This window comes from Austrofundulus limnaeus, unplaced genomic scaffold (genome assembly GCF_001266775.1).
Source record: "Austrofundulus limnaeus strain Quisiro unplaced genomic scaffold, Austrofundulus_limnaeus-1.0 Scaffold40, whole genome shotgun sequence".
Lineage (NCBI taxonomy): Eukaryota > Metazoa > Chordata > Actinopteri > Cyprinodontiformes > Rivulidae > Austrofundulus > Austrofundulus limnaeus.
In genome coordinates, this window is record NW_013952442.1 from 67,266 (window position 1) to 75,863 (window position 8,598).

The 8,598-nt window shown below is 41.4% G+C and overlaps 1 long non-coding RNA gene across 1 annotated transcript in view; it reads left to right on the forward strand.

Annotated features, from left to right (window-relative positions):
• Positions 1-8,598, forward strand: part of LOC106516681 (uncharacterized) — a 48,401-nt gene that overhangs the window by 33,231 nt on the left and 6,572 nt on the right. The gene's annotated exons all lie outside the window — the stretch shown is intronic.

The window sequence follows — 8,598 nt, forward strand, 5'->3', positions numbered from 1 at the left end:
CACACACACACACACACACACACACACACACACACACACACACACACACACACACACACAATATGACATTTAAAAACAGAATTGTCTGTCTTTACTTTTTGGTGGTAAAATAAAGCAGCTTATATGGTAATAATCAGTTTGAAACATTTGTATAGTTTAAATAGCAGAAGAACAGAATCTGATCTGGTTTAACTCCAGCTTCTTATAATTACCTGAAGAGGTAAAACTTCTTGTTTGTTTGTGTCACTGTCTATGATTGTGAATTAGCCTGCGTTGTTTTGAATAACGTGCGTTTGAGCCGCAGCGATTTGTTCCTCGCCAGACAGTTAATCTCCTCTCACTGGCATCTAATAAGTCAAACCATCAAAAAGATTCATTTAAACCTCGTCAAACACCGAGGGACACACTTCAATTGACGGGGCACAAAAATGAATAGTGTGCTGCTTATTTGAAGTGATTACACTGGGTTTGTTCCCATCTGCCTCATGGGAGGAAGTGGTGTCCCTGGTGCAGATGCTGTTTGTCAGAAGTCAGAATAGTGGAGCAGCGAGCCAGGATGCAGCAGAGGAGATTCAAGCAAACTGAAATAGAACAATGGCTTTTCCAAGCCCGTATCCTATTTCTTAGGGAACAATGCTTAGTTTGTGGCACTTTTCCATAGACATGAAAGACAAGCCATGCTTCTTTAGTTCTACTTCGTACGCATTTTTGTGATATTTTGGTTCTGTTTGCTTTGAAGTGTTGGGGAAACGACACGCCTCTGCATAGCATCAAATGCTTCACTTATTTGAAAGGATTTGGGATGCGGATATAATCATTTAGTTCCAGACTGTGCTTCAGTGGCTGATATGTACAGTATATTTGAGATTATAGCTGCTGCCTCTCCGGCCTTTTTACCGTGAAACTTTGTGCAGCAGCAACAGCGGAAATGTTGTAAAACATTTGTGCACTTTTACATCCAATGTCCATTATACGTCAGTGTGATTTAAATGAAGTTGAAGACGTAAAACAGAGTCAGCGCTGGAGTGACTTGATAGCTCAAATCCTGTTCTCGTCTGCTTTGAGAAGACCCCCCTCCAGCTGAACTGTGATTTAAGGYGACTCCTCCTCCTCCACTTATTGTCCTTTGGCATGATTGTTTGTTGTCATTGTCATTTCCCCCCTCAGTTGCTTTTTGATCTCGGTTTATGGTCCCAGATGTTGGCGGAGGGGTGCAATCTCACAGAAACAACAGCTCTGTTTCTGATGTTCTCYGTGGTGCAGTTCTGCTAAAACAACAAACACAGATTATTTATTGTGGAACAGCAGAACTTTGACCTTGTGTTGTGGCTGGTTCTTCTTCTTTTAACTTAACTTGCCAAAATATACTCTTCATAATATTTAAGTTTTACAATTAAAGAACAGTTTTTCAGAGAGTTTTTCGATGCATGCCCTGCATGTAGAAGCTGAAAGATCTGCCTCACCACCTTTTGATTGCTGTTCGGGGCGAGGAGCCTACACCCTGCTTCGACTGCTGTAAAGTTAGGAGATGTGAACGAGTCAGTTCCCTGCAGGACCGGCACAAAAGCCAGTTGTGGGGTTTAGATGGCCCAAGTACAGCTTCTAAGCACCAATCAGAAGTGATAAAAAAAATAGGAGGAGAGAGCCAAAGGCGGCAAGGGGAGTGAGAGCTCCTCTGTAATTACAACATGGTCTTATAAAGCAAATACCAAGCCCTAGCAACCTCAGTTGGGGGACAGAGAAAAGAGGAGCGTGTGGGGGGTGGTCGTACTGGAGAAGAGGGGTAGAAAAAAATAGGCAGAGGGTGTTAAGAAACACCACAGAGAGCGACCCCGCGATGACCTCGGCTCTCCAACAATCGTCCCCTGCCAGCTGGAGCCAGGGTTAGGGGCGAGAGCGAGGGGCCGGGCAGGATCCCCTCCGATTTATGACTGACTATAAGGCCCCTGAAAGAAACCCAATCACCCGGGATTCCTGCGCAGCATGACTCTGGCTGCAGAGAATGGCCGGCCCAGGAGAGTGTGGGACAGCGGCCGAGCCAACGGCTAACACACAAGCGCTGACACAGAGGGCCACTTCACCAGGGGGAGGGCCACTGGCCACCGGCTCTATTATCCGCAGCTCTCCTCGTTGAGCATGATATCATTACAGCACGCCGACGGCAACCTCAAATTCAGCCCCAACTCATCCTCTGAACCCTCTTTGTCAAACACATTTCCCAACCTGGATTTACATGCATCGGGCTAATTGCTCTATCTGTCTAATTAGTAGAAATGTAATGGTTATTAAATTTCAACCTGCCATCATTGTGGAGCGGGAGAGAGGGGGAGCGAGAAAGAGAAGGCAGGCTGAGAGTAGGGCATGAAAAGAAAGGGAGAAGGCAGCTGTCTTTTAAAGCGGGGTAAGCCGYGCTCCGAGCTACCCCGCTGATCCATTAGCATATCTGAATGATCCTGTTCCTGCACCAGCCACCACCACGCTGCAAGGTGGCACATCTGAAGAACGCAGCCTTTGAGCGTGCTCGCGAGCTTGGGAAACTCTTATTTTTCAAGCCGTTTGAAAATCCGGAGACAACTTGATGTTTGAGAAGTCGACAAAAATAAAAGGAGGAGAGAAGAGGGGAGAAGAAGGGAGAAAAGTTTCAGATTTTCAGGAGGACAGAGTTTTACAAGCTGTTTGAAGCTGGATGCTTAATAATTCACTTGATGCTACATGCAGCAGTAAGGCATCTTGGAAACACACTCGTGCGCGACAACAGTTTTTACTGGCTGCGTGCTGTCAACACAAAGTGTGTCACAACCTCTGGTTTAGGAGACACAATGGTGAAAAAAATTGGTTTCAGGGGTCCTCAAAAGTAAACCCACTTTGCAAAGAATTTACATTACCTTTATAATATATACTTTATTTCCCCAGTTTAACCGAATGGAGTATAACTGTGACCACATTGACAAGCTAACTGCTAAACAATGCTAAAGCTAATTATCTTAAAACAACTACAATTTGAAAAATCATTGCAGTTCATGCTAATGCTGTTCATGCTTTGTTACACCGCCATCAGTTTCACAGTACAAAGTTAATTTGAGCACAAAACGGTGTAGCGCATTTCCAATGCAACCTGGATCACTTTTAGCAGGAATATCAGAATATTTCTGTCAAAACAAATGTTTAAGAAATTGAGGTGATGTAAAATGCTGAAAATGGCCTTGACATGTTTGTTTTTCTATGAAGTTTTGACACTGGACTTGTTTTAAGATGGATTTGGCAACCAACTTTGATCTTGGTCACATTCATTGTTTTGTCAATTTTATTTTTGCAAGATGAGGTTGTGCAAATATCTATCTATCATAAAGCAGTCGAGAAGCAAGTTTGGTCTTTGTTTCCATTTGGTTTACTTGTTCATTGACACTAAAATATTGGTTATTTTAGGTCATTTAAAAGATAGTTCGGGGTGAGATGAAATTCACATTTTTTACTATGAGACTTGGAAGTAAACAGTGCAGAATTTGAAACGTACGAAGCAGTTATCCCATTTTCTTTGGTAAATGTGTCAGAGCTTAGGGATTTTTCTTTTTTTCCTCCCTTGAAGTTGGTCTCCCCTCAGCCACAAAGCGGGTCTCTATTGACTGATTCCAGGGAGCGTATTGATGGTTCCATAATTTGGGCATAGGAACACAAAAAGACTGACCCCCGCTGGGCTCAGCACGACAGCCCAGTCAGCAGGGAGGCTTGCATTTATTAGCCTGGGAGAGGAGCTCCTGCAGAATTAAAGCACATTCACCCACCCATTGATCTCTGTCATGAAAACAATGCTAGGCTCCCTCACTGGCAGGGAGCTAGGCACGGCGCGCTCTGAGGTAATTCGGCAGCCATAGAAAACAGGATGGCTCACACCCTCAGGCTCTGAGCAAACTATTTAAAAAGTGAGAGGGATAGGATGAAAAAAGACATATTAGATTATCAATCCACCTGTCCAACTGTATTATGCTGGGAGCTGGGATGAGCTGTGGCTGACCCTGTTGTGTTTGTGCTCATCTGTGGAGCCAAAATAACACTTTTTTATTTCTCTTTTTTTTGTTGAGTTGTGGCTTTATGCATCTCCAGAGGAATCAGAAACTAAATTTTCACTCTTTTTTTTCTGAAAAGTTACCAGTGSATTTACAAGTTGCTTGCTTCTAACAGTTGTCTTTGCCTGATTATTAATTTTAACATTATATGATCACGTAGTTGCACAGCTTCAGGAGTTCTTATCTGCTGGTCAGTGAACATGAGTAAAACATATGGGCAAAGGTTCACAAGAGCGATGTGTTCCAACCCCCACCATTTTAGTTTCTGTTAATCCACTGATAAAGGCTTTCATCATCTCCAAAAATACCAGGGAGTCAGTCACAAGACAGGCTCATGCCTTTAAATACCTGCTATCTGTGAGGGCGCACATGAACTGGTGTACTTGAAAGCATTTCATGCTACAGCAGCCCCACAGAAGTTCAGTTGAAATGAGTTGATTGGTTGATGTTTTGAATTGCAGACCCTTTTTTTGGGAAACACATGAAATGATCACATGTGTTGAGGAGGTTTCATCAGAAAGGGCCATGCTAAAACGTCTCTCCTCTCCCTTTGTGTTGATGTGTACACAACCCTGACTCTTGACCTGAGGAACTCGCAAGGCTTTGATGCCACCTTCAGTGGCCAGCGCCTAAAGGGAGGAAGGCGGTGTGGACCGTCCGGTCAAGTCCTCGCACACAGGCCAGTGGTGTCAACACAAAACACGAGAAGAAAGAAAATGTCACACTTCACACATAGCTGAAAGGAGCAGCGCATCTCATTATGCCACCTACAGCTGCTTTTGTCAGCTGRGGCTTGATGTGTGGAAGGGAAGTGCTCAGGGAGACGCCGTGGCCTGGTATGGGGCCTGCTGCTGCCACTTTTGAAGTCACTGTCGGGACAAGGTCTTTCATATTTACAGGGGAAAAAAGAGGAAAACTCAAGGGATGGATGTGATTAGCCAACTGTTTTGTTAGCGCAATAAGTAGCTCGAGCTAAAAACCATTGCACCTGCCCCACTCATCAATCCTTTTGCAGCCTCAGGAGTTTTAAAAACACTGCTTTGCATGCGCTTTTTTTGTCTCCTCAGACATGAAACTTCCTTTAATCTATTCTTWCTCAAAAAGCCATTCAAACGTCTTACATAAATTATGCTCTTAGCATTAGAATCAAAGGCGAGCATCTCTCCTCATGCTGTCAGTGAACTTTTTTGATGGACAGATATTTTGAAGCTTGCTTTATGAGCAGCATATGTATTGAAATTCAAAAAAAGTGGCTTTGAAACACAACCGCAACTCTCAGTTACAGTTAGAACAAGCTTCTGAACCAGCATAGCTGTTTTCCTTCATTCAAGTTATGTCAGAAGTCTGACATTAAAAATATATGAATGCCTTGTGACAAAATTAGAACAATGTCTGCTACTACATGCATAAAACTGGGGCAAAAYAAAAATGGTTGACTTTGCTGTGGGGTTTTTTGGAATAAAATGAGAGAAGTCCTTATTGTATCTGCATGTCATATTTCAACACAGTCTTACAGCAAATTTAAAACAGCCAGTAAATGACTTAATGCAGGTGAACAGAATGACAGACTCACTGCTCTACAATACACTGTTTATACTGTATCAGCACAATATACTCTACTTACTTCAGTATATAAAAAAACATGTTTGTTTTCACTGACTTGCCCATACAGAGAACACTGTCAGAATATTCATCGCAAGAGGGACGTTTATCATGGTGGCCATTAAAGCAGTATTTTTGGCAACTCAAATAATAAAATTATGTAACACATAATGTACAAGATTATAAAAAACCACATACATTTTTTTTCTTATTTTGAAGCTTTAACTCATGGAAGTTTTAAACTTTATTTTTCTAATTTCCTATAACTACTAGCTGTGTTGATGCTAGTTTCTGTGCAAACTGAAATGTCATCTGAAGACTTGGTTTCTACTGTAAACGATGCTGCAACTAACAGGGTTATTGTTAGCATCTTTTTAGTTTGGCTACTTTTGAAAACGATGGCTCGTTTAAACAAATAAACAAACAATTTAATAAATAAATAAATCTGTTTATTTTATCAAACCTGACAGAAAGCTTGAATAAGAGAGCAGTGGTAGTTTAAAAGTGGTGTGCTCATTATCTACATGCCAAGTGATTGTGAAAAACCCATCAAAAAGAAATAAAACCGACCTACCGACCTACTCTGCAAGTCTCCCTACAGTTACGGTTTCTTCCGTTTTCAAAAAAAACGACATGTTATATTGCAAGCAGTTAAGGACGTTTCGTAACGTGTGTTTATGGGAGCAGATTAGATCAACGTGTTTGCATTTTTCATATATATATATTTATGTATTTGTGGGATGCAGTGAGATTTCCACATCCTCCTGAGATGCTTCATCTCCTCCAACGGTGTCTGGCATTTACATTTTGATAAGTTTTATTTGTTTTTTTTGTGCTCAAATTGATTTGAGCAGCTGACAGGGAAATATATGCATCATCTGAGGGGGGTGGAAACTTGGAGTAAAGCTCCTCCACATCGAAAGGAGGCGATCCGAAGTGATTTGTGATTTCTTATTTGGGTGGATCCCTTTGGAGGGTTTCTGAACATATCCTGCCTAMAGAAGAAGATCCCAGGTCAGACCCAGAGCTTGCTGGAGGGATTATATAGCCTCTCTAGCCTGAGAATTCCTTCTCTTCTAAGGAACTGGAGAGGAACGTCTGTTTCCCTTGTGGACCTGTTACCTCTGTGACATGATGGACGCAGAATAAATAAACACAATGTCAATTTTTAAGGTCATTTTAATAAAGTACAGATTTAAGATTATCACTCAGGGAAACCAAGTTAGTCTAATGTCTTCATCTGTACTTTAAAATAAATTTTGCTTTAGATTTTAACTTTATTTGACGTACAACATGGCTTAGATAACAACAAATCATTCACCCCTACAGTCTTAGTGCTTCACAAACTGTTTCCTGAAGATCCAAGACGGAAAAAAAAGAGTGCAGCTGTAAAAAATAAAAATGTGTTCCAGAGTTCAGCCAAGCTTATGAAACTCACACAGACTTCTGCCACTTTACTGCAAACATGTTTTGTGAAAAAATTCACTTTGACAGTTCCAAAGTGAAGAGGCGGTGGTTGAAACAGCTAGTTAGACTGGCTTGTTCTAAAGCACACAAATGAACAAATTAGCTTTTAAATGCACAATAAAGCATGAAAAACAGTTTACAAAGATTATATAGAAACTTCCTGGCTGTGTCTGGCCTGATAAGCTCAGTTAACTGTCACTAGCTGGAGTGTTGTTTGATCAGTAGATAAGACAGTGACATCGACCTTTTTCATCAAACTCTCAGCGTGAGAGCCAATAAGCACAGCTCCCAAAATGTCAACCTACTCCTTTAATGAAGGTTTTAGACATTTTACAGTTAAGCCAAGCTGAATATAATCAAAGAATGTTCTTATATTCTCAATGAAAAACTGTCTGCTTCAGTGCTCTTTATTTTGTCCTTTTATTGAGCTTAATGCTGCACATAATTGTGGAATTAACGGCCCAACTGTTCCTCTTCTTCCTGTTTGTCTTTGTAGTTCAGCCTGGTTCGCTGTATAAAGACTATAATGTTTAACAGGAAGAGGATCCATATACAACATTAAAAATGCTTTGTACTTCAAAGAAAAAGTTTGATCCAGTGTCCTTCCTCGATGTTGTTAAGGTGTTGCACTGTTGAATAGTGGAAGGTCACAGTCAAGGCCTGCCTGTGAAAAAAAAAGAAAAAAAAAAAACCACAGGGCCTCTTTCACAAACAAGAGAGAGAGAGAGAAACAGAGAGATGTGTGTGTTTAGCGTGTGTGTCTAGGATGTGAAGTGGGGTAAACAGACTCTGTTCTTATCTCTGTTTAAATAGCGTGGAAAGGGAAAGCCAGGAAGCGCACAAAGGGAGAAAGGAGAAAGGAAACAAAGCCAGGTACAAGATAATGACAAGGTCAAGTGTGAGCTCAATGGCTCAGTTCAGTCAGGGAGAGATAAGACCCGACCTGCTGACAAGGTGTGTGCAGCAGAGAGGACTGGCAGGTCAGCTTAGGCTCTGGGGAATACATACACACTCTGTAGGATGAGGTTAACGTCAGACAAACACGATTCTCTGGCACCACCTGCTGGGGTAAGTCTTTTCAGTGTAAACAGAAAAACTTCACAGCGAAAAATGGGTTTGTCTGTACAGTTCATATCTCATGAACCAGTGGACAAGATTTAATGAAAGTCTCATAAAGTGATGACTTGATGTTTCTCCACAACTAATGAACTTTTCTGGTCAGTTCCATTAGGAAGGTTGCCACAAATAAGCAACCTTAGCAAACACTCTCTGGCTTAGAGAGACCTTTATTAACAGAGAACACAATGAAATTACAGTGGTGTGGCAGTAGCTGAGACTCCTCCCTGACACAAAGATTTATTTTAAAAAACTTGAACATTAAAGTGGACATGTGCTTTTAAATCCTTCTTTTTCACATTGATATCATTCAGTTGAGGTATATATACTGGATGTATGTATATACATA